The following is a 25,824-nucleotide window of genomic DNA, read 5'->3' on the forward strand; positions in this document are numbered from 1 at the left end:
GAGAAGGCCGGATGACCGTGTGCTGTGGCCCAGACTCTCCAGAGAAGACCGGATGACCGTGTGCTGTGGCCCAGACTTTCCAGAGAAGGCCGGATGACTGCACCTTGTGGCCCGGACTCCTGGGCTGCTCGGGTGGGGCTGTATCAGCTCTGAGATGAGTCTAAGCTGGCGAGCAGGAAAACTCTCCTCAAGAACAGGGGAGGGCAAAGGGCAGCAGACGAAAGAAGCCTGACCTGGGAGACATGACTGAGGACAGCTGATGCCCCTTCTCTGAGACTCAACTTTCTCATCTGTACAATGGGGGTCCCATTCCGTTCCATGAGTCGATCGAGGCCTAAGGGGGAGAGTGGGGTCCTTGTCGCTAACCCAAGCAGGGCTCCTCAGAGACCAGTGACAAACAGAGAGGCAGATAGAGCGTTTATTAAGTGCTTACTGTATTCTGAGCAGCATATGATAACAATAAGAACATTTACATGGAGCCTTCAGGGTTAGAAATATCTCATTTGATCCTCACAACCTTGGAAGGTAGAGGTTATTATTATCCCCATTTTACAGATAAAGAAACTGAGGCAAACGGAGGTTAAGTGACTTGCCCAGGGTCGCACAGCTAATAAGCGCCTGAGGCAGGATTCGAACTCAGGTCTTTTTGACTGTACATTTGACACTGTGTCGAGCAGCTGTCTCAGCAAGGCAGACAGAGTAGGGATGGTAGGGGACTGAGTCTGCAGTCACTGGCCTAACTTCCTAGGGATGGCTCAGGACGGTTCTGGGAAAGGCATTCAGGGCATCCAACCCTGTTCCCACAGCCCAATGGGGAGGACAGTCAGGACCATTGGGGAGGCTGGCAGGAGGAGACCAGAATACCCAGGATGACATTCTCAGGTCCAGAAGGAACTATAGACCCCTGCAGGCTGGGAGGGGGCCAAGAGGAGGAGAGGAAGAAAAGATGGAGGGAAAGAAGGGAAAGAAAAGATGGGGAAGGGGCAGGAGAGGAGGAGAGGAAAGGAAGAAGGAAAAGGAGAGAGAGAGAAACCCGAGAAGGGAGGCGAAGAGGAGAGAAAGAAGACTGGAGAGAAAGGAGGAGGAGGGAGCAGAAAGGGAGAAGAGAGAGATGGGGGAAGGGAAAGAGATTTGCATAAGAAAAAGGGCCTCGGGGAAAACACCAGAATCCAGGGCAGAGCAGGGAAGAGGCCCCCAGACTTTGGGGGGAAGCCCAGAGAGGGTGCCTCTTCCTCCTAGAACAGGGAGGCTCCTGGCTCAACCTGAGGGGGCCCCGGATGAAGACAGAAAAGAAAGGCTTGGCTGTCCTGGTGCCTCCCTCCATCCCCCCTCCCACCCATGGAATTCCAGAGGATAAAGGAAGCATGTCAGGAGAAGCCCCCACCCCCTCCCCGGCCAACCTGTCATCCCGCAGCTTCCCCTTCTCAGGGGACACAAAGGAGGCGGGGGCGGGGACGTGCCTGGCCTGCAGATGAGGCAGGGGGCAGGGCTGGCAGGAAGCCGAGACCCTGAGGGTGGCCAGCCATATGGCACCTGTCAGGCCTCTGAAGTCTCTGGGCAGTGTGGGAACTGAGTCTGAAACGTGCAGCGGAGGAGAGTGCCAAAAGCAGAAGAAAGACACGGGCAGCAGGCATAATTATCGTAATTATCATCAATAACCAGTGTTTACTGTGCCCTTTACAAATAGGCTCTCATTTAATTCTCACAACCACCCTAGGAAGTAGGTGCTACAAATCAGCCCCATTTTACAGATGCACAAAGCAAGGCCGGGAAGTTGTGACTTCCCCAAGGCTACATACACACAGCTTCTCTGAGGGCCCTTGCATCAAACCACATGGGGGGGGGGGTGCTTAATAAATGCTGACCCAGTCCCCCAAAGCTCAGCCCTCCAGACAGGATCTGATGGGGCAGGGCAGAGTCTAGCAGAATTCTCCCCCTCTCATCATGGATACTGTGTTTCTGTCTGGGAGGGGACCCTCCGCCCCCCACCTGTCTGAGGTCACCAGCAAATTGCTGAAGGAATTAGAATGAGGACCACCCCCAGCCCTTCCCAGGTCAGGGTTCACCCTGGCAGATGCAATGCACCTTGTTCAACTGTAAGCCCCAAGCAATGGGATCCTGATGGAGCTCAGGAAGGCTGGGAGTGGGAGGCAAGGACAATCCCTCCTCCCTTGTCCTTCCCTAAGGACTCAAGAAAAAGCTAATCCTGCTGATATGAGCCAGAGAAATAATGGCTCAGAATTCGGAGTGGGAAGGACCTTCCCACTCACCTTGTCTGATCCCCACACTGAAGGATGGGAAATGCCAGCCCAGATCGCTGTGTCTCAGGATCCTTCCCGATTTAGGGTCTGACACAGTGCCTGGGACACAACAGGCCAGCCAGCTGAGCCCAAAGCCTTTTATATGCCCCCAAACTACCCAAGATAACTACTTCCAAAACCAGGGAGATTCCAACAAATCCCCATCATGTCTTTGCCACTAGAAGATCAAAAGGTAGAAACACCAGCCAGAATCCCAGGCAGCAGCAGGAGCCAGCTAGACGGGATAAACCCCAAAGGAGGCCTGAGAGGTGATGGAGATGGGACACTGCTCCCAAAGGGGACAGATCCCATAGGGGAGCTGGGACGGCATCTTCTTGACTCACTATAACCTGCCTTATGTTTCCCTAGCTGTGGCCTCATCTCTGATCTCCAGCATTGAGTGCAGGGCCTGGCACACAGTAGGTGCACAATGCTTACTGAACCCTAGTGTGGGGCCTGGCACACAGTAGGTACACAATGCTTACTGAGCCATAGTGCAGGGCCTGGCACACTGTAGGTGCACAACGCTTACTGAATGATGACTGACTTGATTTCCCAAGGACATTCACCCTTCAGTGATTCTTAATTTTTTACATCAGTACTAGCTGTATAACTGGGGGCGGGGGGCATCACTTCCTCTCCCTAGGCCATGGAGAGGACAGATGGTCCCAAGGAGCTCCTTTTCCATGTCTTGACTATTCTCAGTGCCAAGGACACAGTCCCAGACAGGGGCACTTTGTCTCCAGTCCCTGAGATCCCTCAAGATGTAGCCCCTTAGGAGAAGAGAAGTCTCTGGCTTAGTGGGACTGAGTACTGGCTACTTGTAGTTTAAGCAGGGCAGTGCAACAGACTGAGCATTGAACCTGAGTGTCAGGAAAATCTGGGTTCAAATGTTACTTTGGAAATTTACTGCCTATGTGGGCAAGTCCTGACCCTCCAATGGCCTCAGTTTTCTCGTCTGTAAAATTATGGGGATAGACTAGATGGCCTTGGAGGTCCCTCCTGGCTCTAAACCTGTGACCCTTATGATCTCTAACTCACTGAACCTCAATTCTACCATCTATAAAATGGGGATGATGTTCCTTATTATATCAACCCTCCCAGGGTTTCTGTGAGACTCAAAATACATACACAAACACACATATACACTGCAAACCTTTAATTCCTATAGAAATGTCAGTTGTTATAAGTCACTTCCTGTTTTGGGGCCTCAGTTTCCTAATCTGTTAAAACAAGGGGCTGAAATTAGATGATCAGGCTTAGCACGCAGTAGGTGCTTAACAAACATTGATTTATTTATCTCTGGAAGGCCAGGTCTAAGATTCTGGAATCCAGGCAAGGTCCAGGAAAGAGAGGCTGTCCAAGGTTCCACATGCCTCACACCTGCTGCAGTTGAGAACCCCAGAACCAGGGCAGCCAGACCAGACTACGGCCCTCCTGGGGGGGGGGGGCATATACAATACAAACCCATCCCAGAATAATCAATAGCATTCACATGGCACTTGGAAATTGCAAGACACTTCATCTCACTGACTCTCACAATGGCCCCCTGAGGGAGAGGCTATTACCATTCCCTTTTTACAGATAAAGAGACTGAGGCCGACAGAGGGCAAGTGACTTGCCCAGGGTCAGAGGCAGGATTCGAACCTGAGTCTTCCTGACTCCAAGGCCTGTGTTCTCTCCGAGTAGCTGCCTCATTTCCATCATCCTGTAAGATCTAAAAGGCCTCTCCTTCACCATAGGGTTACGACGTGGCCGGACAAGCACTACTATCCCCCATTTTACAAAGAAGGAAACTGAGGCTCAAGCAGACAGACAAAAACACCTGTCCAGACCCACAAATGGCCATGAACTCTGTCCCCTGGGCTCCAGATCGGTGCTCTCTGCCCTCCCCCTTGCTGCCAACTCCCCCTTTTGTAGAGAAGGAAAACCGAGGCTCACAGTTACGGGTCACCCAAGGCCAGGACCTGGAATTCTGGCCTCTCTACTTCCAGGCCAGCGTTCTTTCCATTACACTTTTTTCTTAGCCTCCTGCCTGACTCCAAATTCAGGACCGCCCAGGAAGAAACTTCCCAGCTCCTAAAACGGAGGAATTGGCCGGAGTAAGGCAACTCTCCCCGGCCAAGCCACAGGCAGGGCCCAAGGCCTTCCCGGGACCCCCAGCCATTGGCTCAGCCCTCATTTGCATACCCCTCCAGGACAGGGGGTAGGCCAGCTTGGCAGGGTGCCCAGGGCCCCTTAACAATAGGGCTAAAAATAGGGCAGGGTGTCAGCTGAGGAGGGAGAGAGGAAGAGGTCTCCAGCTGCAGGATGCATCTGTCTCGGGCAGCCATCAATTAAGAGGAAACACAGGCATGCTTGATTCTCCTATTGTGTAAACTGCACCCCACTATGGGAGGTGAGACCGGCCCCTCGCTGTCCCAAGGCGCACATGTTCCTTATGTTCCCAATAGTTAACATCATCCACAGAACACTTTAAGGCTTCCAAAACACTTTTTTATGATCCTCATAACAGCCCGGCAAGGTGGGTGTTCCATTTTACAGATAGAGAAACTGAGGTCAGAAAAGTTACGTGATTTGCCCAGGGTTACACAGCTAGTAAGTGTCTGGGGCGAAATTCAAACTCAGGCCCTTCTGACTCTGTCTGGAAGGGACATGAAGAGTGATCTAATCCATATCCTTAATTTGACAGATGAGGAAACTGAAACGCAGAGAGGTTGCCCAGACAGTGAGTATGTGACCCCCGCCTCTTCCCGTTGCCTCTACTCCCCAAAGGATTCCTGGCAGCGGCTGGTTGGCTGGCATTAGTTGTCTGGCTGGTAGTCAGATGTCCATCCTTCCTCCTTGGAAGAAGACCAATGACACCACAAGGGGATGTCTTGACTGGCGGGCAGCTGGATTTAAGTGAGGCAGAGGGCTTAGCATGAGTCTAAGTAGCAACTGTTAATAGCTGTAGAGCTAAAAGGAAGCCCAGAGGCCACTGGTCCCAGAGCCTAAAAAGAAGTGGCTCAGGGAGATTCCACCCCTTGAGGCTACTTCTTCCTTCCTATGGTCAAGCCCATCAGCTGGGCAGGCAGCAGAAAGTCCTGGGTTCTGCCACCCATTCTGAGCCTTGACCTTGAGCTCTGGCAGGTCCTCTCCAAGCTGGAGATGCCCGGGTTAAGGGCCAAGCAATGGTTTGTCTCTAAGTAACAGCCAGTTAAGGTTTGCAAAGCATGACATCTACAGCTCACAGCAGTGCTAGAAGGCCTGTGCTTGACCACTGAGCCCCCCAGATAAGCCAGAGAGAATAGACCACTCTGGCTCACAGATACCATATTCAAAAGTTTAAAGGGGCTGCTGCCAGCCTCAGTGAACAGACCAAGAGGACAGACTCTCCTCTAGGACTGGAAGGGTCTACCCCTTCCAGCCCCAGCCTCCTCCAACTCACGACCCCTTTGAGGATCAGCTCAAGGACCACCCCTCCTAGAGGAGGTCTATCCCATTCATTGTTAGTGCTTCCCTCTCTCTCCCCTCCATGCTACCTACCCCTACACACACACACACACACACACATGGCAGCAACACTCTGGACAGAAAACCGGCCTTGGAGGTAAGAAGACCCCCAAAGTTCAAGGCCAGCCTCAGACACTCCCTGGCTGGGTGACCCCTAGGCAAGTCACTGAACCACAGGCAACTCCCTAATGCTAGAAAATGCCAGGAATGGGGACTTTGCAAGGACAGAGAGAGGGAGCTTCCGGTCTAGCTTCACCCAAGAAACCACGGGTCTGGCACCAATAGACAGCTGAGAATCTAGAGGTATTTGCTGTAAAGCCATTTAGTCCACTACTCTCGATTTACAGAAAAAGAAACCAAGGCCTGAAGAGATTAGGTGACTTGCCCAGACACCCAGGAAGTAACTGTCAAAGGTGGGATTTGAACTCCCAAGGCTACGGCCTCCTCGTACCACTCACTTATCTGCCTGCCATACTGTACACGTACTGTAGACACTTAAGGTTAACAAGTCCAAATCCCTCATTGAGCCCCCGTAGAAGTTAAGTGACTTTCTCAGGGTCACGCAGTCAGTCTCTAAGGTGGGACCCCAGCCCAGGTCCTCATGATCCCAAGCCTTAGTCCACACCTACTCTAATTCTAAATATGCTTAAAGAGGGTGCTAAGGCAAACTGAGGAAATGTGTATTTATGAAGAAAAGAGGATTGACTCAGGTGCCTTCTTCATTAATCTGCCTTGAGGCAGGGGGCTGGACCAGATGACTGTCAAACTCTAAGACTCCTAGGATGCTTGCTCACATCATCAGCATCAGACAGCTGGGTTGTTAACCAGCAACAGCTGGATGGAGCCCAGGAGCAGGGGGAGCCTTCTTCCCCATCTCCTCCTTTTGGGGGAGCCCTGAGCAGAGAGGGAGGGGGAGAAGGAGAGGGCTGGGGCTGGGAAGAGGGGATTCCCTGAGTGGGCTGCTAAGCTAAGGATGGCACCTGCATCCACAACCCCTGAGCTGCATATGGGCGACAGATGGACGCCAATTCAGCTCCTTCCTCACCCCTCGAAGGGAAGCCCTTGCTCCAGCTAGATGGACCTCGGATGACACCACCAGCTCCCAGAGCAGACTGAACCTTACAAAGTCTGGGTCCAGGCCAAGCCTTCTTCCTTTTCTTGCCCCAGCCCCTTGGGCAGTGTCTGATGAAGCCCATCGCTGAGTTCTCTGAGTCCTGCTCTTACATGCAAATCACAAAAGACACAGGATTACAAGGGAAACCAATTCCATTAAAATATAATTGTTAAAATATTTTTTAAAAACGTTCAAGGACCCCAGGTTAAAATCTCCTGGGCTATACCACACACTAGAAGGTACCCATCATCCCAACCCTTCCTCTTTTCTTTTTTTTTTTTTTGCCTTTTGGAGGGCAATTGGGGTTAAGTAACTTGCCCAAGGTTACATGGCTATTATTTCTGTGTGGGTGTTAAGTGTCTCAGGCCAGAACCGAACTCAGGTTCTCCCGACTCCAGGGCCAGCGCTTTACTCACTGTGCCACTTAGCCGCCCCCAACCAACCCTTCCTCTTTTCAACAAAAAAAAATGGCTCACAGTGCTCACGAGCATGAAAAACATCCAAACTAAAAGGGCCCTTAAAACACAGATTATCAGAGTTGGATCGATCTTTAGAACGCAGGATGTCAGAGCTGGGAAGGACCTTAAAAGACAAAATGTCAAAGCTGAAAAAAGACCTCAAAACACGGAATGCTATTTCTGAAAGGAACATTAAAACAAAGAATTCAATTTTTAAAAATGTATTCGTGGAGTACTATGTACCAGGCCTATTGTCAGACATTTAGGAATACTCATAAACAATGCCACAGCCATGCCAAGACCATGCACTTGGGGAACTTTCTAAACTCCTGGGGAAGGGAGATGGAACAAGGGAGGTGTCCAAAAAGGAAATACAGTGTATGATAATACCATGTTAAAAATGATGGGGACAAAGGGGAGATCCCAGCAAAATGCTCTGGGAATATTTGAGAAGAGAGGAAATTTAGCTGAGCTCAGAGAGAAGGTGAAGGTGACCCACCAAACTATGCCTTGAAGAAGGATCCAGGTTCTGGAAGGAAGAGGTGAGGAGGACTTGCATTGCCAACACGGGAAACTCTCTGAGCAAAAACAGGGAAGCAAGAGATGGAACGCTGAGGGATGGGTAGTGGAACCATTTGGCTCTGGCTCTAAGCAGACTGGAAAGAGATTCAAAAGTCAGGTTAAGGAATCTGTACCCTAGGAGCCACGGGCAGCCACTTACAGTGCTCGAGCAGGTGAGTGACGTTCCATACAATCACAGAATTGAGTATTGGAAGTGATCTTAACAACCATCAAGTCCAACAACCCTTAAAAAAAAAGAATCCCCACTATAGCACAACCATGGGGATGCTAGTAAACGTTTAACAACCAGCTCTTTTAACTTTCATCTGTATCATAAATATTTTTTCCACCATCTCAAATCTAGACAATCAACAAAACAATAAGTCAAGTCCCGATTTGTAGGGTTGTTTTTTTTTTCAAGATTTTTTTTTAAAGCCATTGGGGTTAAATAACTTGCTCAAGGTTACACGGCCAGTTATTTCTGGGTGGATGCTAAGTATCTGAGCCCGGATTCAATCCCAGGTCATCCCGACTCTGGGACCAGTGCTCTTACTCACTGTGCTACCTGGCCGCCCCATTTTTCAAGATTTTCAAGGTGAAAATGCTCCCACTGGAAATTTAGCGATGATCCAGCTGGTATGAGCTGGCCCCGGCACAGCCCTGGGACTGACAGGAGGTCATCCAGACCGTGATCAGACCTGAGCCTCACTTTGGCAGCTGTGTGGAGGACAGACTAGAAACCAGGCAAGAGGCTCGGTTTCAGACATGGTGAGTTTGAGACGTCCAAAGGACATCCAGGTGGAAAAGTCTCAGTGCTTAGCACAGCACCTGGAACACAGTAGGTATTTAACAAATTATTCTGACTGCCTGATTGACTGCCTAGCATCTAGAGATCAGAATAAACAACAATAAATCTGTGGGAGTCAATGAGATAAATAAGGAAGACATCATGGAAAGAAGCGCAGATAGCCAGGGACAGAGAGGCAGGGGAACTTAAGCTCCAGCAAAAGAAAGTCTAACATGAGAGAGACAGAAAGTGAATTAGCTTTTTCTATGCTACAGAAGCCTGGGGGGGGGGGGAGCATCCAGGTGGAGGCGAGAGGAATTGGAAGCTGTGAAAGGTCAGAGAGAATAAGGACTGAGAACAGACCACTGGATTAAACAATAGAGAGGTCACTCAGGGCTCCCCGTGGGCTCAGAAGCCACATTGGAAGGGGCAGAGTGAGCAGGGGGGTAAAACAACCTTTCCAAGGAGTCGAGCAGTGATGCCCTTGGCAGGAGAGATGTAGGAAGGTGGTTGGAGGGGATGGCAGGGCCAAAGGAAGATTTTTTGCTTTTAATGTGGGTAGGAGGGAAGCATAGAGGAAGACTAGGGGAGGGGCAGAAGTAACAGACTGTGAGAGCTGAAAGGGGCCTGAGAACATGAAATACATGTCCAATGTTGACAGACAGGGCCTTAGAGTCAAAGGCCAAGAATCGAAGTTTACAGAGAAAACTGGTTCAGAGAAATGAAGCCATTTATTTTCCCACATTCATACAGTTAGCCCAGATTTCCCCTGAGTTCAAGCCTACGGTTCCATACTGCCACTGAGGGACACTGAGTCATAAGCCACTTTCCCATTCACAATCTCATGTGATTTTCAAGGTAGAAGGAAGAATATTGGGAATATTGCTCACTGTACAAGTGGAGAAACTGAGACCCAGAAAAGTAGGTTGAATGAATGGCCTGCTGAGATGGTAAAGAACAGAGCCAAGATCCTTTCTCTTAATTCTTTAACACCTGGCTCACTATTCTTTCCATAATAAGGTGAAACCTAACTAGGCATCAACATAAAAAGACTTCATTAACGCGTTTTGGTTTTTACACAACATGCACATCCCATTAACCCCACCACCACTCTCAGGGAACATCTCTTTATGATAGAAAAGCAAAAATTAGCAAAAACTAAACCCAATACTAAAGCCACCAGGACACATTCTGCTTCTGTGGCCCATCCCTGCTGAGAGGGAGATACCATGTCCCAGCATTGGCTGTCTGGACCCAGTACCAATCCCTGCACCCAATCAGAATTCTCTTTCTTTCTTATTGCTGATTTCTCCTCCATTCATCAGTTCACCGATGATTAGGGGGAACAGTGGACAGAGCCTAAGTCCTGAAGTCAGGAACACATGAGTCTGAACCCTGCATCCAACACTTACTGTGTGACCTTGGGCAAGTCAATAAATCATTGTCTGCCTCAGTTTCTCCATCTATAAAATGAGTATAATAATAACACCTGCCTCCAGGGTCATTGCTGAGAACGAAAGAAGTTGACTCATAAAATGCTTTGCAAAACTCAAGATGTCACATAAATTCTAGCTATTAGTTCATATCCTATGTCTTCCCAGGTTTTCTATGATATTCACTAACATCTATCCTCACTACCAGTGGTCCAGACCATGAGAAAGGCACTTTGCAGACCCTAGAAGCAGGGGCTAATGTCACTCTTTTGAGAAAGTTGCTGATACCCTGGTAAATACGGCCCAGTTCTCAGTGGCTGAGCCAGGGCCAACTCCCAGACAGCAGCAGGGAGCGCTGCCTTTGGATTGGTGGTCGCTGGTGAAAAGAGCCCAGTGCCCATCCTGGCTCTGAGCCTCCTGCTCCGACCACGTGGTCAAGCTTGGTGGTCCCATAGCCTGCTGTGGAGTCAGAAATGATCAGGACTGAAGCTGAAAGGACAGATCCTAGGCTCCATCACATTCCTTAGTGTTGGGGACACACAACACACGAACTCAACCAGACCTTGGGAACAAAGCTGACCTCAAGAAAAAGCAAAGGAGGAGGCTGCCCATCCCACATCCTTTTACCCACCCTGCCCCGCTCTATACTTTCCCTGTCTGTCCCTTTAGTAAAGAACAATGCCTTTTATTCTACAAGGAGAGGGAAGGTACCAACGACAAGTATCCCTGGGAGGGATAAGCCACTGACAGGGACAGAGGCACACACATCCCTGCAGCCATTTGGTCCCACTGCTAACCCTGAGAGCCAGGGCCCACAGGCTACCCCACCTCAGAGCCAGTCTCCAAGACAGTTACAATCCTATTGCATCACAGGCCTGGCAAATGGGGTTAAAAAAAGAAGTGTCAGCCTGGGAATCCCGAGATCAGGATTCATATACTGACTGGGTAATAACAGCCCTCGGTCTCAGTTTTCTGCCCTATAAAAAGAAGGCAGACTAAGTGACCTCCTGGTCTCTTCCAGCTCTGTACTGGTTGGTGACCCAGTAGGTGCTCAGTGGAGAGAGCACTGGGCCTGGAGTCAGGAAGACCTGAGTTCAAATCTGGCCTCAGATATTTACTAGCCGTGTGACTCTAGCCAAGTCACTTAACCCTGTTTGCTGCCTCAGCTTTCCCTGTAAAATGGGGATGCATCTTACAGCACCCACCCCCCAGGCTTGTTGTGATCATGTTTGTAAAGCTCTCTGCAAAGGTGAAAGTGCTTCCTTTGGGTCTGAGGTTCCTGCCAGCCTAAGAGAGTGAAGGCAAGCCCCTAGCAAGCTCTGTCCCTCCCTCCATCAGTGTCCTGCCCCACAGGAGAGGCCCAGACCCAGAGCGGGCTTCACACAGCAGGCTGTCCAGCCTCTGGCTCTCCTGCCGGCTTGGCTTTCCCATCTATTTCCTCACTGTTGTTGGCACCTTTCCCATCACCGCACCTGGATCCCACCTAATCCCAATCTCCTTCCCCCACAGCCCACACCCCCAGCCAAGGAACTTGGCAGGAAGGGCAGGAGGGGCTGGGGAAAGCTTGCCCAGCAGGAAGTGAGCTCAACGGACAGACAAAGCAACATTCCATGAGGAGCCACCCATCTGCTCATGACCCCAAGGGTCATGGGAGACTAGCAGGGGCAGGGGCAGGGGGACGACCTCCCGCTCGGCGGAAGCCGGACTTATTGTGGAAAGTGAGGAGCAGCCGGCAGACCTGGGAGGGAAGTGACTTCACCTCACATTCTGTCCTGGGCCGTTTCCTCCCTTCTCTTCCTACGCAGGGAGAGAGGGCCTGGAACCAGGGGCAGTTAACCCTGTGGAGGCAGATCTGCCGGCATCCGCAGGCTCCATCCCGGGGCAGAGAAAGGAGTCAGCGGCTTCTGACTTTGGGTGTACTGCCCCACCCACTGCACCACCCGGCCCCTCCAAGAAGAATCTGGCTGTGGACACTTGGAAAATAAAACCTGAACCTCTTGTTCATAAAACAAAGTGGGAGATCCCCAAGGACAGAAAGAGCCTAGGACCCCTCATTCTGAGGAGCCTCTAAGGTTCCTCCCCAAGTCCCAGCTACTGCTTTAGGCAGCTACTAGCTTGGTAGAGAGAGAGCCCTGGGCTTGGAGTCAGGAAGACCTGAGTTAGAATTCTGCCTCCCTCACAGTCTGACCCTGGGCAAGGGGCTTCATCTCTGCCAACATCAGCTTTTTCTTCTGTGAAATAGGGATAATGACAGCATCCACCTTCCAGGATTTCTGTGAAGATCAAATGGTGTGGACGTGTATGTATGGACGTGTATGTGTGGAAGTGTATGTATATACTTATACAAATACACACTATCAAGTATAAGCTTTAAAGCATCATAAATATTAGCTATTATTTTATCATCATTATTATCTTAGACCTTATGTAAAGACACAATTATTCTTAAGAAAAGGCAGCAAAACCAAAGCCAAATGCCTACATTTGCTAACAATTCACTGGCCAAAGTCCTTAGAGAACACCAGGGTCCAATCTGCAGATTTAGAGCCGGGAAGAAGCTTTGGTATCACCCAGTCCCCTTCTTTTTACAAGTAAGGAACTGAGGCCCAGAAAAGTCAAGCTTCCTCTGGGATGAGAGAGAGGATGGAGGAAAAGGAAGGAGTGCCTTGGAGTGGTCTGGGGCCCAAGGAAGCTGTCAGAGCCCCCAGGAGCGACTCAGGAGGACTCCCAGCCCTCAGAGATGTTTGAGACTCCCTCATCAGCAACAGTGAGAAGAGATGGGGTATCAAAGAAACAGGCCCTCCTGCCCCGCTAGCCTGCAAACCAAACTCACTTTACCCGTTTAGAAAACAACACGGCTGGGAAGACTTGGCAGAGAACACTTGAAGGATGCTTCCTGGCAAGGGGGCATTTTTCCAGCATCCCCAACCTCAAAACGGCAAAGGGAAGAAGGAGTCTTAGGAACAGGAAAATAAAACGCTTCTCCCTCTTCCTGTTTATCTCTCAAGTTGATCCAGAAACCCCTGGTAGTTGTTTGTTAAGGGGACAAGCCAGGCCAAGAGAGACCTACTCTGCTCCCCACAAGCCCAGTCCTGTCCCAAGGGGGCATCTGCCACATAAAGAGCCCTATTCATCAGAGCCCAGGGAGCAGCAGGAGGGCCGGACAGGCTCTTCAAACACATTGGCTGAGTTAAATTCCTGCTCAGGAGGGTGATGGGTCACCAGCCAAGAAATACACTGGGGTTTGTGCAGTCAGAGACACTTGGGCACCCTGCTGCCACCCCCCCCAGGCCTCCTGAGGTCTCCTCACCCCAGCTAGGGGAACCCAAATCCCACCCCTCCCTCTCCCATCCACCTTCAAGACCTGGAGGAATCTGTAACACTTTCAGTAGAATAATCAAGGGCTCAGAATCCACTCCTACATGAGAAGAGCTCCCTCGCTGGCTGCCCACTAAGCCATTGGCCACCTTTTACAGGGCCCTGGCTGCCACCACAGTGGAAATCTGAATTCCTATTCAGATGGGGGATCAAATCCTGGTAATACCACCTGCATAGCCATGAGACAATGACAAGAGCTCCAAGCCTCAGTTTTCCCACCTTTTAAATGGGGCTGTTACTTCTTGGTTGTGAGGACCAAATTAATTCAATTCAATGAGTGTTTATTCGGTGCTCTGTGCCAGGCACTACATAAGGCCAGGGAGCACAAAGACAAAAAGATGAACAGGCCCCTTACATTCTCCTGGAGAGAGCCTACAGAGAGGGTTGTACAACGTAAGGACCAAATGAAGACAAAATCCTTCAGCTCTAACCACTGGAGGCAGAAAGGGTCAGCCTCTTGTGGATGCCAAGGCTCAAGCTGAGCTCTGAAGGGAACAAAAGCTTCCAAGAGGCCGAGGCGAGGAAGGAGGGCATTCCAGGAATGACCACTGTCAGTGGGCAAGTCATTTAACCTCTCCAGCCTCAGTTTCCCCATCTGTAAAATAAAGAGGTTGAACCTCAGAGGTCCCGCCCAGTCATATATCTATAATCCCATCTAAGCCAGGTATCCTCAAAGTGCTGTACAAATACAAGTACCTATTGGTACTCAGAGGGTCCCAAAAGTCTTAGTAAAATTTTAAGCTTTAATAGGCTTTAATAAACTGTATATTTTACAAGAGGGGTAATAAAGTAATGCTGGTTTTTCATGTGGGGGCCAGACCTTCAGCTGCAATGGTGCAGAGAACTTCAGGTGAGGAAACAGGCACCTTCTCTGCAGCTTACCCTTTAGGAAGTCACCAGTCATTGATCAGTAAAATGACTTGCCCAGGGTCACACAGCCAGCATAAGAGTCTGGAGCAGAGGTGGGGAACCGCCTCCAGGTCATCTGTGGCCTTCCAGGTCCTTGGGTTCAGCCTTTTAACTGAGCTACAGAACAAATTTTATTAAATTATTTTACTTATTATTACCTTTTATTAAGAAGTTTTGTTCTGTGATGCTTAGTTTCAGTCCAAGGGCTCGAGGCTGCAGGTTCCCCACCCCTGCTCTACTGGTCCTAGGACCTTCCTGGCCAGCTCTCAATCTACTCCATCATTCTGCCTGTCAAAGGTACAATGCACATAGTTAATGGTTATCATATGAGAGTTACTTCAGCCAAGCAGATAAAAAGTTAGCCTTGGGACCAGGAAGACCTGGGTTAGAATGCTGCCTCTGACACATGCTGGCAAAGAGAAGTCAAACACACCGATGATAACATAAACCAGATTAAATTGTAATTGGGAAGCACTTAACAAAATAAATAAAAATACAATAAAACCTGGATAATGCTAATATGTGGTCTTCTAAGCCAACACACAGCAGCAGGGATTCTTTTGTTTGGTTCTATCAGAATTGTTCTAAGCAACTCTCCTAAAACAGAGATTCTTAACCTGAGGCCTACAGATTTCAAGAGGTCTGTAAACTTGGAAGAAAATTCCATTTCTATTTTCACTCACCTTTGGTTTCCTTTGTAATCCTACTTACTTTATCATATGCATGTAAATATATTCTTTGTGTAAGAGATCTATAGACTTCACCAGATTACTAAAAGGAGTCAGGACCATGATTGACAGAAAAGGTGCCCCCCTGCATTGGGAGAGGATGCTGCCTCACCTGGAAGCCCCCTATACTAATGAATCACAGGTCCAATCTTTCTCCCCATCTAGATTTGCCATACCATATGAATAACATTTTTTTAATTGGGCTTTACATTGATACAGCAACTTTAGAAAACACTTTCCAGCCATTATCTCATTAAATTCTCACAACCATCCAGTGAGGTGGGCATAATAATAATAACTTAGAGATCATTACAATTGTCTGGCCACATGTGGCCCTCCATGTCCTCAAATGCAGGAGATTTGCCTTAACCTGGGACCCTAAACAAAGTTCAGTTTATCCATATGTAAATAATAGCTGTGGTACCCACCGCACCAGGTTGGATGTTCTTAAGTCTTAAAGTATGATCGAAATGGGACCCCTTAATATCCTTGGTTTTGGAAAAATTTATAACTAGGCAAGAGACAGAGGCCATGGTTAAAGATAAAAAGGACTTTTTTGATTACATAGAATTGAAAAGTACAGATAAAATAAAATCATAAACAGATGAGAAACAACTGATGGGGGTAAAACTTTCGCAGCAAATTTCTCTGACCCAAGTCTGGTGTCTAAGATACATAGGAGACTGACACAAATATACAAGAGCAAAAGCCATTCCCCAGTAGATAAATGATCAGAGGACATGAATAGGCAGCACTCAAATGAAAACATGCAAATTGTCAAGAAGTATGTGGAAAAAAGATCCCAATACTTAACAATAATCAATCAACAGCATTTGGTAAGGGTCTACTTTGTTCCAAGCACCGAGCTAGAACATGAGGATAAAGTACAAAGAATGAAACCTCCCCTTCTGGACAGGAGCAAACATTCTAATAAGAAGAAAAAAGTAAACTGAAATAAGTCTGAGGTCCCACCTCATACTCATCAGATAGCAAAGTCTATAAAAGAGGAAAATGGCCATTGCCAGAGGGGTCGTAGGAGGACATAAGACACTGCTGAAGGGGCCAGGAAGCACAACTGAGCAACCACTGAGAAGACTGTGGGATGTGCATAGAATGGAATATGACTGTGCAGCAAGAAACAATTCAGAGAAACCTGAGAAGACTTATATGAACAGATGCATAGTGACACGAGCAGATCCAGAAGAGGATTTATAATTTTGCTTTACAATTTATTTTACAATAATGTAAATGAAAACAAGCCTGAAAGATTTCAGAGCTCTAATAAACATGGTGAAAAATTTTGACTTCCAAAGACATCTCATGAGGAAGGGTGTTCCCACTTTTTGGCACAGGGGAGATAGACCAAAGGTACAGAATGACACATGGTCAATGTGTTGATTTATTTTGCTTAACCATACTTATGTACTGGGAGGAACTTCTACAAGGGAAGGGAAAGAAAGAAAGAAAGAGAAAGAGAGGAAAGGAAGGAAGGAAGGAAGGAAGGAAGGAAGGAAGGAAGGAAGGAAGGAAGGAAGGAAGGAAGGAAGGAAGGAAGGAAGGAAGGAAGAGAACCTACCTCAAAAAAGCCTTCTTAAAAATGCATAAATCTGAAAGGGGACAAACACAAATGGCAATAGTGTTCCTACCTTGTTAAATTGAATGCACATTTTTAAAAACTACACATAACAGATGTTTGAAGGTTCATACACAGCCCTATTTTTGTTCTTTTTTTTGTACTGAAATGTTTGTTGATGACTAAATTTACAATAAGAAAGATTATAAAAATATTTTTAATAAACAGAAAATTTTAATAGGGTCCTTGGTACCCTATCACCTTCTAAGTGAGTCTTTCCTGACCCCAGGCTGCTCCCTTGCCTTTACTTTGCACATACTTACCTGTGTACAGGTTGTCTCCCCAACAGAATGGAAGCCCTCAGGGGCTTTATATTCTCAGTGCCTAGCACAGGGCTGGGAATACTGAAAATGTCAAATAAATGATTGTTGACTGAAGAATATCATTTTTTTTTGTCTAAGGTTAAAAAGCAAGAAGGAATCATTGTGAGTGTGAAGGGGTGTGTGTGTGTGTGTGTGTGTTTGTGTGTGTGTCCCTTCCCTTTCCCCACCCCACCCCCCACCTCCACCATCACTCAAATCAGCCCAACCCCAACCTGCTCAACCACCTTCCTTTTCCAGGCTGCCTAGCACTGAGGCAGCCCTCAACATGATCCCACAATGCCAAAGGGGAAAAACAGAGAACAATAGCATCTTGTGTCTCTCTCACAAGCATGGACTACCACCTATCTCCTGGGCACAGACTCGAACGCCCTCCTTGGGACCTCTGAGGACAGCATAGGCTCAGGCTCTATCTGTCCCGGAAGAGAAGCAAGAGGTCCAAGGTCCCCCCAAGCATCTGAGCAAAGGATGAGGTCCCAGAGGGTCAGAGCCAGAAGGTCCTTAAGGACCAAGTGTCAGGATTTAGGACCCAAAGGGGCCTTGAAAATCAGCCACTTACTCCAACTCCCTAAAGATCTGGAATTTTAAAGATCCGGAATCTGAGAACTAGGGAGGAACAGGATCAACTAGGAAAATCAGAATTTGAACTCAGGTCTCCTAATCCAGATCTATTTCCATTTTCTTCATTTATATTTTTGTAATCACTTTATTTATTCATAGAATGATAGATTTTGAACTAAGGAGGACTTCACAGACCATGAATTGCAGTCCCTTCATTTTACAGATGAGGAAACTGAGGCTGAGAGGTTAAATGATTTGCCTAAGGTCGTACTGCTATTAAGTGTCCAAGGCAGGATTCAAACTCAGGTCTTCATGGATCCCACTCTCTCCACTATTCAACCAAGCTGTCTCTTTCAGTCAGTTGGTCCTTACACCTCTATTGGTTCATACAAGTCTTCCCACGTTTCTCCATCATATTTACTAGCACAAACATCGACCCTCACCATACTGCTGCCCCAAAGAGTCTCAAGCCCACCAGTCTCAAGGTTCCAAGGGAATCCCCCTGATCCACACAACATCAGGGTGAGAAGAGACGGCATTCTGGTGCAAGGAGAGTAGAAAGAATAACTGATAGGCCGATTACCTTGGCAAGATTTAAGTTCAAATTCAGCTTCTGGCACTTATTAATTGTGTGACCCTGAGCAAGTCACCTAACCTTGGTTTGCCTCAGTTTCCTCATCTGTAAAATGAGGGTAATAATAGCCCCTCCCTGGGTTGTTGTGAGGCTCAAATGAGTTGTAAAGCACTTAGCACAGTTTCTAGCACATAGTAGGTACTTAATAAATGTTAGCTATTATTATGATTAGTCCCAGTTGCCTCATCTGCCCAATGAAAAGGTGGGACCAGTTCAGCCTCTGAGTCTAAAATGGCAAAGTCCTCCTCTCACAACAAGCCTTGTGAAACAGGCAGGGAAGACACCCATATGACAGATGGGAAAACTGAGGCCCAGAGAGGGCGCCTAAGCATCACCAGTTTGGTTATTCTATGGCACTAACCATGTCACAGTTTTTCTGGGTCTCCGGGTTCCTCAGGGTGTGACTGGGGCCAGAAGCCCTGCCTCTGGTGACCTGGGGCGATGGAGTGAACCAGCCAGCTCTGCCGTTGACCTTAGACAGGCCACTTCTCTCTGGGCCTCAGTTTCCTCATCTGCAAAATGGCTCTGAATCTACAATTTGAGAGAACGTTTATTAAGTGCTTACTGGATGCTGGGTACTGGGCTCTGGCATGGGGGATACAAATACAAGCCAGCTGGACGGTGCATTCCTAAACTCAAGGAGCTCACATTCTAAAGGAAGAGAGAATGCAGAAGTAAGCAGGAGGCAGCACAGTGTGCACAGTGCAGACACGGGGAGTAGGGGAGCCCATGCTGTTCTTGTGAAAGCCAGAGCTCGGGGCCCTTACTAAATCCTTACAATCTCCAAGAAGTCTTCCCCAGAACTCCCAGCACCCACTTCAGAAACACCCAGAGGGCCACTCTGGAAAACATCTGAGCTATGACCCCAAAAGTCCCTCACCTGTGCACCCAGAAACGCCATTCCTGGGCCTATGCCCCAAAGAGTGAAGACGAGGAAAATGGCCCAAACACAGGGTGTCCCCAAAGGCTTAGGTAAACTCTTAAAACACAGCACTGTACGAGGACTTGGGGGGCACCCTGTATGCAAAAATACTCACAGCAGCTATTTATTCGGTTGTAAAGAAACAGAAACTAAAGGGATGCCCATCAACTGAGAAACAGCTGAGCAAATTATGGTAGAAGAACGTCTCGTTTTGTTATGCGGCATGAAATGACAAAAGGTTTCAGAGAAACCTGGAAAGACTTATATGAACTGAGGCAGTGAAGTGAGCACAGCCAAGTGAACCGTTTATAGGGCAACAACACTGTAAAGACAAATAGCTGTGAAAGACTCAAGACTCTAATTGATACAATGACAATAATCCAAGATGCTGGAGAACCAGGGATAAAGCAGGCTGCTCAGCTCTCAACAGAGAGGCGGCAGATTCAAGGTGGGGAATGAGACATACGTTTTTGGACATGGCCACTATGGGAATTTGTTTTGCTTGGTTACACATATTTTTTACATAGGCTTTTCTTTTCTTTTCTTTTTTTCCCCAATAGGGAGAAAGTAGGGAGATAAGGACAAGGTAATAGAAGGAAGGAAGGAAGAATGAAGGAACGAACGAACGAACGAAGGAAAGGAAAGAACAGACAGGGAGAGAGAGAGAAAAGGAAAAAGAAAGAGAGGAGAGAGAGAGAAAGAAAGGGGAGAGAGAGGAAAGAAGGAACAAAGGAAGGAAGGAAATAACAGAAAGGAGAGAAAGCGAGAAGAGAAAGGAGAGAGAGAAAGGAAGGGAGAGAGGGAGGGAGGGAGGGAGGGAGGAAGGAAGGAAGGAAGGAAGGAAGGAAGGAAGGAAGGAAGGAAGGAAGGAAGGAAGGAAGGAAGGAAGGAAGGAAGGAAAGAAGGAAGGAAGGAAAGAAAGAAGGAAGGAAGGAACAGAAAGAATAGACAGAAAGAGAGAAGAAAGAGGAGAGAAAGAGAGAAAAGGAAGGAAGGAAAGAAAAGAAACAAGGGAAAGGGAAGAAGGGAAAGAAGGGGAAGGGAAAGGAAAAGGGGAGCGGAGTGAAAAGGAGGGAAGGGGAGGGGAGGGGAGGAAGGGGAGGAAATTGGGTAATTGAAGCATTTTTAAATACTTAGAAGAGAACAAGTCAGAAAGATTCCAGGCAAGATAGACAATTTTCTAAGTTATATGTTGAGTGGCCAATTTACAGGGTGTCCCAAAAGTCTTATGTAGCTTTAAACTGTTAAAGCCTAAATAAAATAAATTAAAATCAGATTAAATTAAAACTTTAAGCTATCAAAGCAGGGTGTCACAAGGTCCAGGAAATTTAATACAGAGAAATATGAAGCATTTGTTTGCCATTTGTAAGTCTTACTTAGGTTCACATATGAACTCCATAAGGTCCATAAGATGATGGGGAGAGGAGATACGGCTTCATAGCAGCTTGTCTGACAAAGTTCTGAGAGTTCTCCTGGTCAGAGTCCCACTAGATCCTGCCCCCTCAGACCTCCTCTGGAATACTATACTCATTGGGGGGAGCGCGAGCGCATTTTTGACAGGACATGAGCCAACTGGAGAAAATTAAGAAAAAGGTGACAAGATTGTCCAGAAGCCAGGACTCTGTCCTCCTATAATCAATGAAAGAACTGGGAAGGCCAAGATCAGAGAAGACTAGGGGGTGCGATGACTGTTTTGGGGTATATGCCAGGCTACCTATCCTGAGGAGGAGAGGTTTAAGTCATTCTGCTCAGACAGGACAAGGAACACCGGCTAGAAGGTGCAGAGATGTGAGCTTCTGTTCGATTTTTTTTTTATTTTAAGAATTAGAGCTGTTTAAAAGTGGAATAGGTTACCCTTCATGGTAATGAGTTCCCCATCACTGGAACATTCAATCAAAGACTGAGTAAAAAGGATGCCTGCCCAAACACAGATGACCTCAAGGCTCTCTTCCATTTAGCGTCCACAAGGGGAGATGCCAAGAAGGGGAGAAGCCAAGAGTTGCTGGGGTTTGCTTGGTGACTTCACAATTTTGGCCAAGGCCCTCCTCTCCGCAGCCCCCACCAAACTCTCCTTTCACTAACTCTTGGCCATTAAGGGGTGGGGTGGAGGGAAAGGATTTAACTTGGAGACCGGTGGGAGACTCTCTTGGTCCTGGGGCCGATGGGCCAGCTTCCTCATCAAAGCAGGAGGCCCCTCCAAATAGCTTAGATATAGCAGACATGTGGCCAAGCTGACCACTGGGGCACCGTTCAAGCACTCCTCCCTCCACTCATAAACAACAGGACATCCTTCCTTCCTCCTTCCCAAAAGAAAACTGGATTTGGTAGCAGAGGACCTGAGTTCAAATGCTACCTCTGACACCAACCATCTCTGGCACTCTGCCCTCTCTGGACCCATTCCCTCATCTGACAATGAGGGGGCCGGACCTGATCATTTCTAAGGTTCTGTCTGGCTCTTGCTTTAGCATTCTGCCTCCTTTTTATCCTGGATGGCTCAAGAGTTCAGAGGAAAACTGAAGAATCATGAAAATCTATCTTAGGCAACACTCCACAAATATTAGCTAAGCCCCTCACAGATCCAACTCTTTACCAGGCACCACAGGGGAGATTCGTAAGGAAAAGCTTCAGTGTTGGGGGGGAGACTGGGGACCTAAGAAACAGCCCCTGTCTACTGGGGCTCAGAGGGGCACTTACTATCTGGGCAGCTTTGGCCAAGCAGCTTCCCCTCTCTGGGCCTCAGTTTCCCCAGTGCATAAAATAGAGCTGAAGAAGATGGTCCAAGGTCGTTCCTGAGCCCTCTACACCCTCGGCCCTCACTGAATTTACAGCAAGGCATCACCTGCTCACATACAGGGACCAGTGCTTGGCTGTGGGGGCCCTGGCTTCATGGGGCTCTCTGAGTCTGGGTTTTCTCATCTGTAAAATGAAAGAGTTGGCCTTGATGGTCCCTCCCAGCTCCAGATCTGCTCCTCTGAGTCAGGAAGGGGGGAGGGAGTATCTGCTGGCTCAACCAAAAAGAAAAGACTTCCCCCTCCACTCCGCCCCTTTCATTTTCAAAGACTTCAAAGTTCCTCCTGCTGGGCTCGTTTCTGCTCTGGAGCTCAGAGCTGCAGAAAGAGCCAAAGTCTGTGGCTCAGGATCAGGAACGCAGATTCTTGCTCCCCATGCAGGTATTTCCCCATCGGGTTTGGAAAGAGGGGAGTGGAGGATAAGGGGAGTCTCTCGGGTCCCTGCCCCTCCCCAAAGGGGCTGCCTCCAGGTCACTTGAGGTGACACCCCTTCCTCTTCCCCTCCCCCTGCCTAACAGCCCCCGCGGCAGGGAACAAGGGGACAGAAAAGGAAAGAAGGTTTTTTCCATTGGGTGTCGAGACCTTGAGCCTCGGAAAGGTCCAGCTGCAGGACAGGAATTCTGCCAGGACCGCCATTCTTTGGTCTGGAATTGCCCAAAAACCCACAGCAGCAAAGGACAATGGAACTTCTCATTATTATTTCAGTTGTTAATTAATAATAATCCGCCAAAGTTCTTTGGTCTCTGTACACAGGTGCCTAGGAAACTTTCCGAGAACTCCCCTGGCTCCCTATTACTTAAGAGAATCGGATTCAAATATTTCTGTTCGGCCTCAAAGCTTTTCACACCCTGACCCTGCTTTGCCTTTTCAGCCTTGTAATACATTGTTCAGTCATGCCCTACTGTTTGTGACCCCATGTGGGATTTTCTTGGCAGAGATACTGGAGTGTTCACCATTTCTAGCTCATTTTATAGAAGAGGAAACTGAGGCAAACAGGGGTAGGTGACTTGCCCAGAGTCACACAGTTAGTAAGTGTAAGATTTGAACTCAGGTTTTCCTGCCTCCAGGCCCAGCGCTCCCTAACTGCCCTGAGTAGTGATTACATTATTCCCTTTAAAGTTCTGGACAGCCCAGTCTCCCTAGCTATTCCTTCCACATCTTAGGCCACCTTCATCTCCACACCTTGGCCCTGGATGTCCTCCTTACCCTCCTTCCCGAAGCATTTCCTTAAAGGCTCAACCCCACGTCGACCTTCTACAGGAAGTCTTTCCCAATCCCTCCAGCTGCTGGCGTCCTCCCCCAAAAAATAATAACTCGTATTTATTTTGTATCCATTCTGCCCATATTTTCATAAGCACATGAGATCAGATCCCTAAAATCATAACAGATTTCGAGTTGCCTCCCCCCCATAGAATGGAAGCATCTTGAGGGCAGGGGCTGTTTCTTTTTATTATTTATTTATTTATTTTTTAAGCAATCAGGGTTAAGTAACTTGCTCAAGGTTACATGGCCAGTTATTTCTGGGTGGCTGCTAAGTGTCTGAGCCCGGGATTCGATCTCCAAGTATCCCAACACTGGAGCCAGTGCTCTTACTCGCTGTGCTACCTGGCCGCCCCTGTTTCTTTTTTGTGTGTCCATATGTCCACAGCTTAGCACAGTACCTGATATACAGTGGGTACTTAATAAATGCTTGTCAACTTGACTTTCCAGGCCCTGTGCTAGACTTTGGAGATATAAAGACAGAAGTGAAATGGTCTGACCTCGAGAAGCTTACTTTCTGCCAGAGGAGACAACATTGATCTGAGTTCGAATTCCAGCTTTGCTATTTACTGCCTTGTGACTTTGGGCCTCAGTTCCTTCCTCTGAAATATCAGGTGCAGGGTGGAGGGGGAGTGATTAGGTGGTCTCAGCTCTCAGTTCCCTTCAAACTCTAAGGCTGATGAGCCAACATAAACCTCTCAGCTTTCACAGGGCAGCATTCCTGGGCCTCACCCGTGCCTACCACTTGCTGATGGGTAAAGGTCTGTCTCTGAAGGCCAGAAGCCCAGATCCATGAGGTCAGTCAAAGCCTGGGCCCTTGCCTCTGCAGCATGGGGCACCCCACTCCATTGCCAGGATGGAATGCTCCTCTAAGCCAGGGCTAAGGAAGTAGCCGGGTCCAGCCCCAGCCCCAGCTCCAGAGTCAAGCAACTGTTACAGGAAACATTAAAAGCTGCTCTGTTGAAGGGCTTGGCTGGGGCAGGAGGGGAGCAGGGAGCATGGGCTCTGGGGAGGGCAGAGGTTGCCTGTCTTAAGACTAGAGCTATGATTTGGGGTCTATTCTTAGTAAACCTCTGGCTTCCCTCCCAAAGGGCCCTACCCCAAGGCAGGCCTGCATTCCCACATCCCCATCCTGATGTTCCAAGTCACCACCAAGGGAGTGGTGCCGTAATGGGGGAGGCAGGCCACCAGCTAGGGACCCAAGAAGGGATCCTCCAGGGTCCCCAGACTCACACCAATCACTCTGGCTTTGCTTCTAGCTACCTGTGGCACCTTGCAAGTTTCTCTACCTCTATGGGCCTCAACTTCCCCATCTGTAAAATGAGGGGATTGGATGAGCTGACATCCGAGATCTCTTCTGGCTCCTCAACTGCCTGGACCTGGAAAGTTCTCCCCTCCTTTCATCTTCTCCCAAATCATAAGCATCTTTTAACAGTCACTTCAAGGCCAACCTTTTCTAGGAAGAATTCCTCAGATACGATGCAGGCCTCCCAGGATCACAGCAGCGGCCACCTCCCCCAGCACTCTGCTCTGGTGCTGGACCCCAGGGCCTCCCCAGTTACACCATCAGCTCCCTGAGAACCTCCACAGTACATACCCCAGGGGGAAAGTCAGTAGAACAGGGCAGAGGAAGAAGGCCTGGTCTGAGATCCAGTCTAAATTAGAGTCATGAGGGGCGGCCCGGTAGCACAGCGAGTAAGAGCACCGGCCCCAGAGTTGGGATGACCTGGGATCAAATCCGGGCTCAGATACTTAGCACCACACCCAGAAATAACTGGCCATGTAACATTGAGCAAGTTACTTAACCCCAATTGCCTGAATGAATGAATTAAAGTCACCTAGGTCAACTGCCCGATTCAAAGAGAAGGAAGCCAAGGCCCAGACTTGCCCAGGGCTCCATAGGGAGAAAACATCCAAGGTGAGATTTAAGCCCAGGTCCTCTTACTCCAAATCGAACACACTCTTTGCCATACTACGTTGCTTCTCAGAGGTTCTGTGGTCTAACCCTCCCATTTTACATAGGGTAAAACTGAGGCTCAAAGAGAAGAAGGGACTTTCCCAAGGTTCCAGAGCCCAAATACCCCTATCCTCTGGGTCCCAAACCAGCTCCCTTCCCAATAAAGCCACTCTTCTCAGAACCCAGGGCTCCTATGGGGACTCATCAAGCCAGAGTGAGGAACAGGGGAGGCCACACAAAGAGAAAGGCCTGAATCAAGACACATACACACACACACACACGTGGGCAGAAGCATGAAAGCATGGAGACCTGTGGATGGAGACAGGGTGCAGGGGAAAACAGAAAGAATTCTAGGGGGTTAAACAGACCAGGGGTCCTTAGCCTCAGGCCCACAGATTCCTAGAGGCCACAGATAGATTTTCAGGAAAGGCACACACAAGGTTCTCAAATACACATACACACACACATCCACTACAAATATACACACACATCACACATACATACACATATATCCTACACCAAACACATACCACACACACACACACACACACACACACACACACACACTCCAAGCTTCCTCCCCTC

At 48.4% G+C, this 25,824-nt stretch overlaps 1 protein-coding gene across 3 annotated transcripts in view; it reads right to left on the bottom strand.

The window, feature by feature from the left end:
- The window catches only part of PALD1 (phosphatase domain containing paladin 1), a 90,963-nt gene that overhangs the window by 58,417 nt on the left and 6,722 nt on the right, over nucleotides 1–25,824 (bottom strand). Inside the window, exons 1-2 of one of the 3 annotated variants that reach the window (XM_069071444.1) lie at nucleotides 18,673–18,807; nucleotides 14,594–14,723 (exon numbers count right to left, since the gene is read on the bottom strand). The exons of 1 other annotated variant lie outside the window; for it this stretch is intronic. The gene's annotated coding sequence lies outside the window, so the exon portion shown is untranslated. Of the gene's footprint in view, nucleotides 1–14,593; nucleotides 14,724–18,672; nucleotides 18,808–25,824 lie in introns of those variants that run through there. One more of the 3 variants, XM_069071443.1, reaches the window with a different exon arrangement.

Source organism: Petaurus breviceps, unplaced genomic scaffold, assembly GCF_028583685.1.
Source record: "Petaurus breviceps papuanus isolate PSGF00001 unplaced genomic scaffold, PetGlider_PUasm1.0 90825, whole genome shotgun sequence".
Lineage (NCBI taxonomy): Eukaryota > Metazoa > Chordata > Mammalia > Diprotodontia > Petauridae > Petaurus > Petaurus breviceps.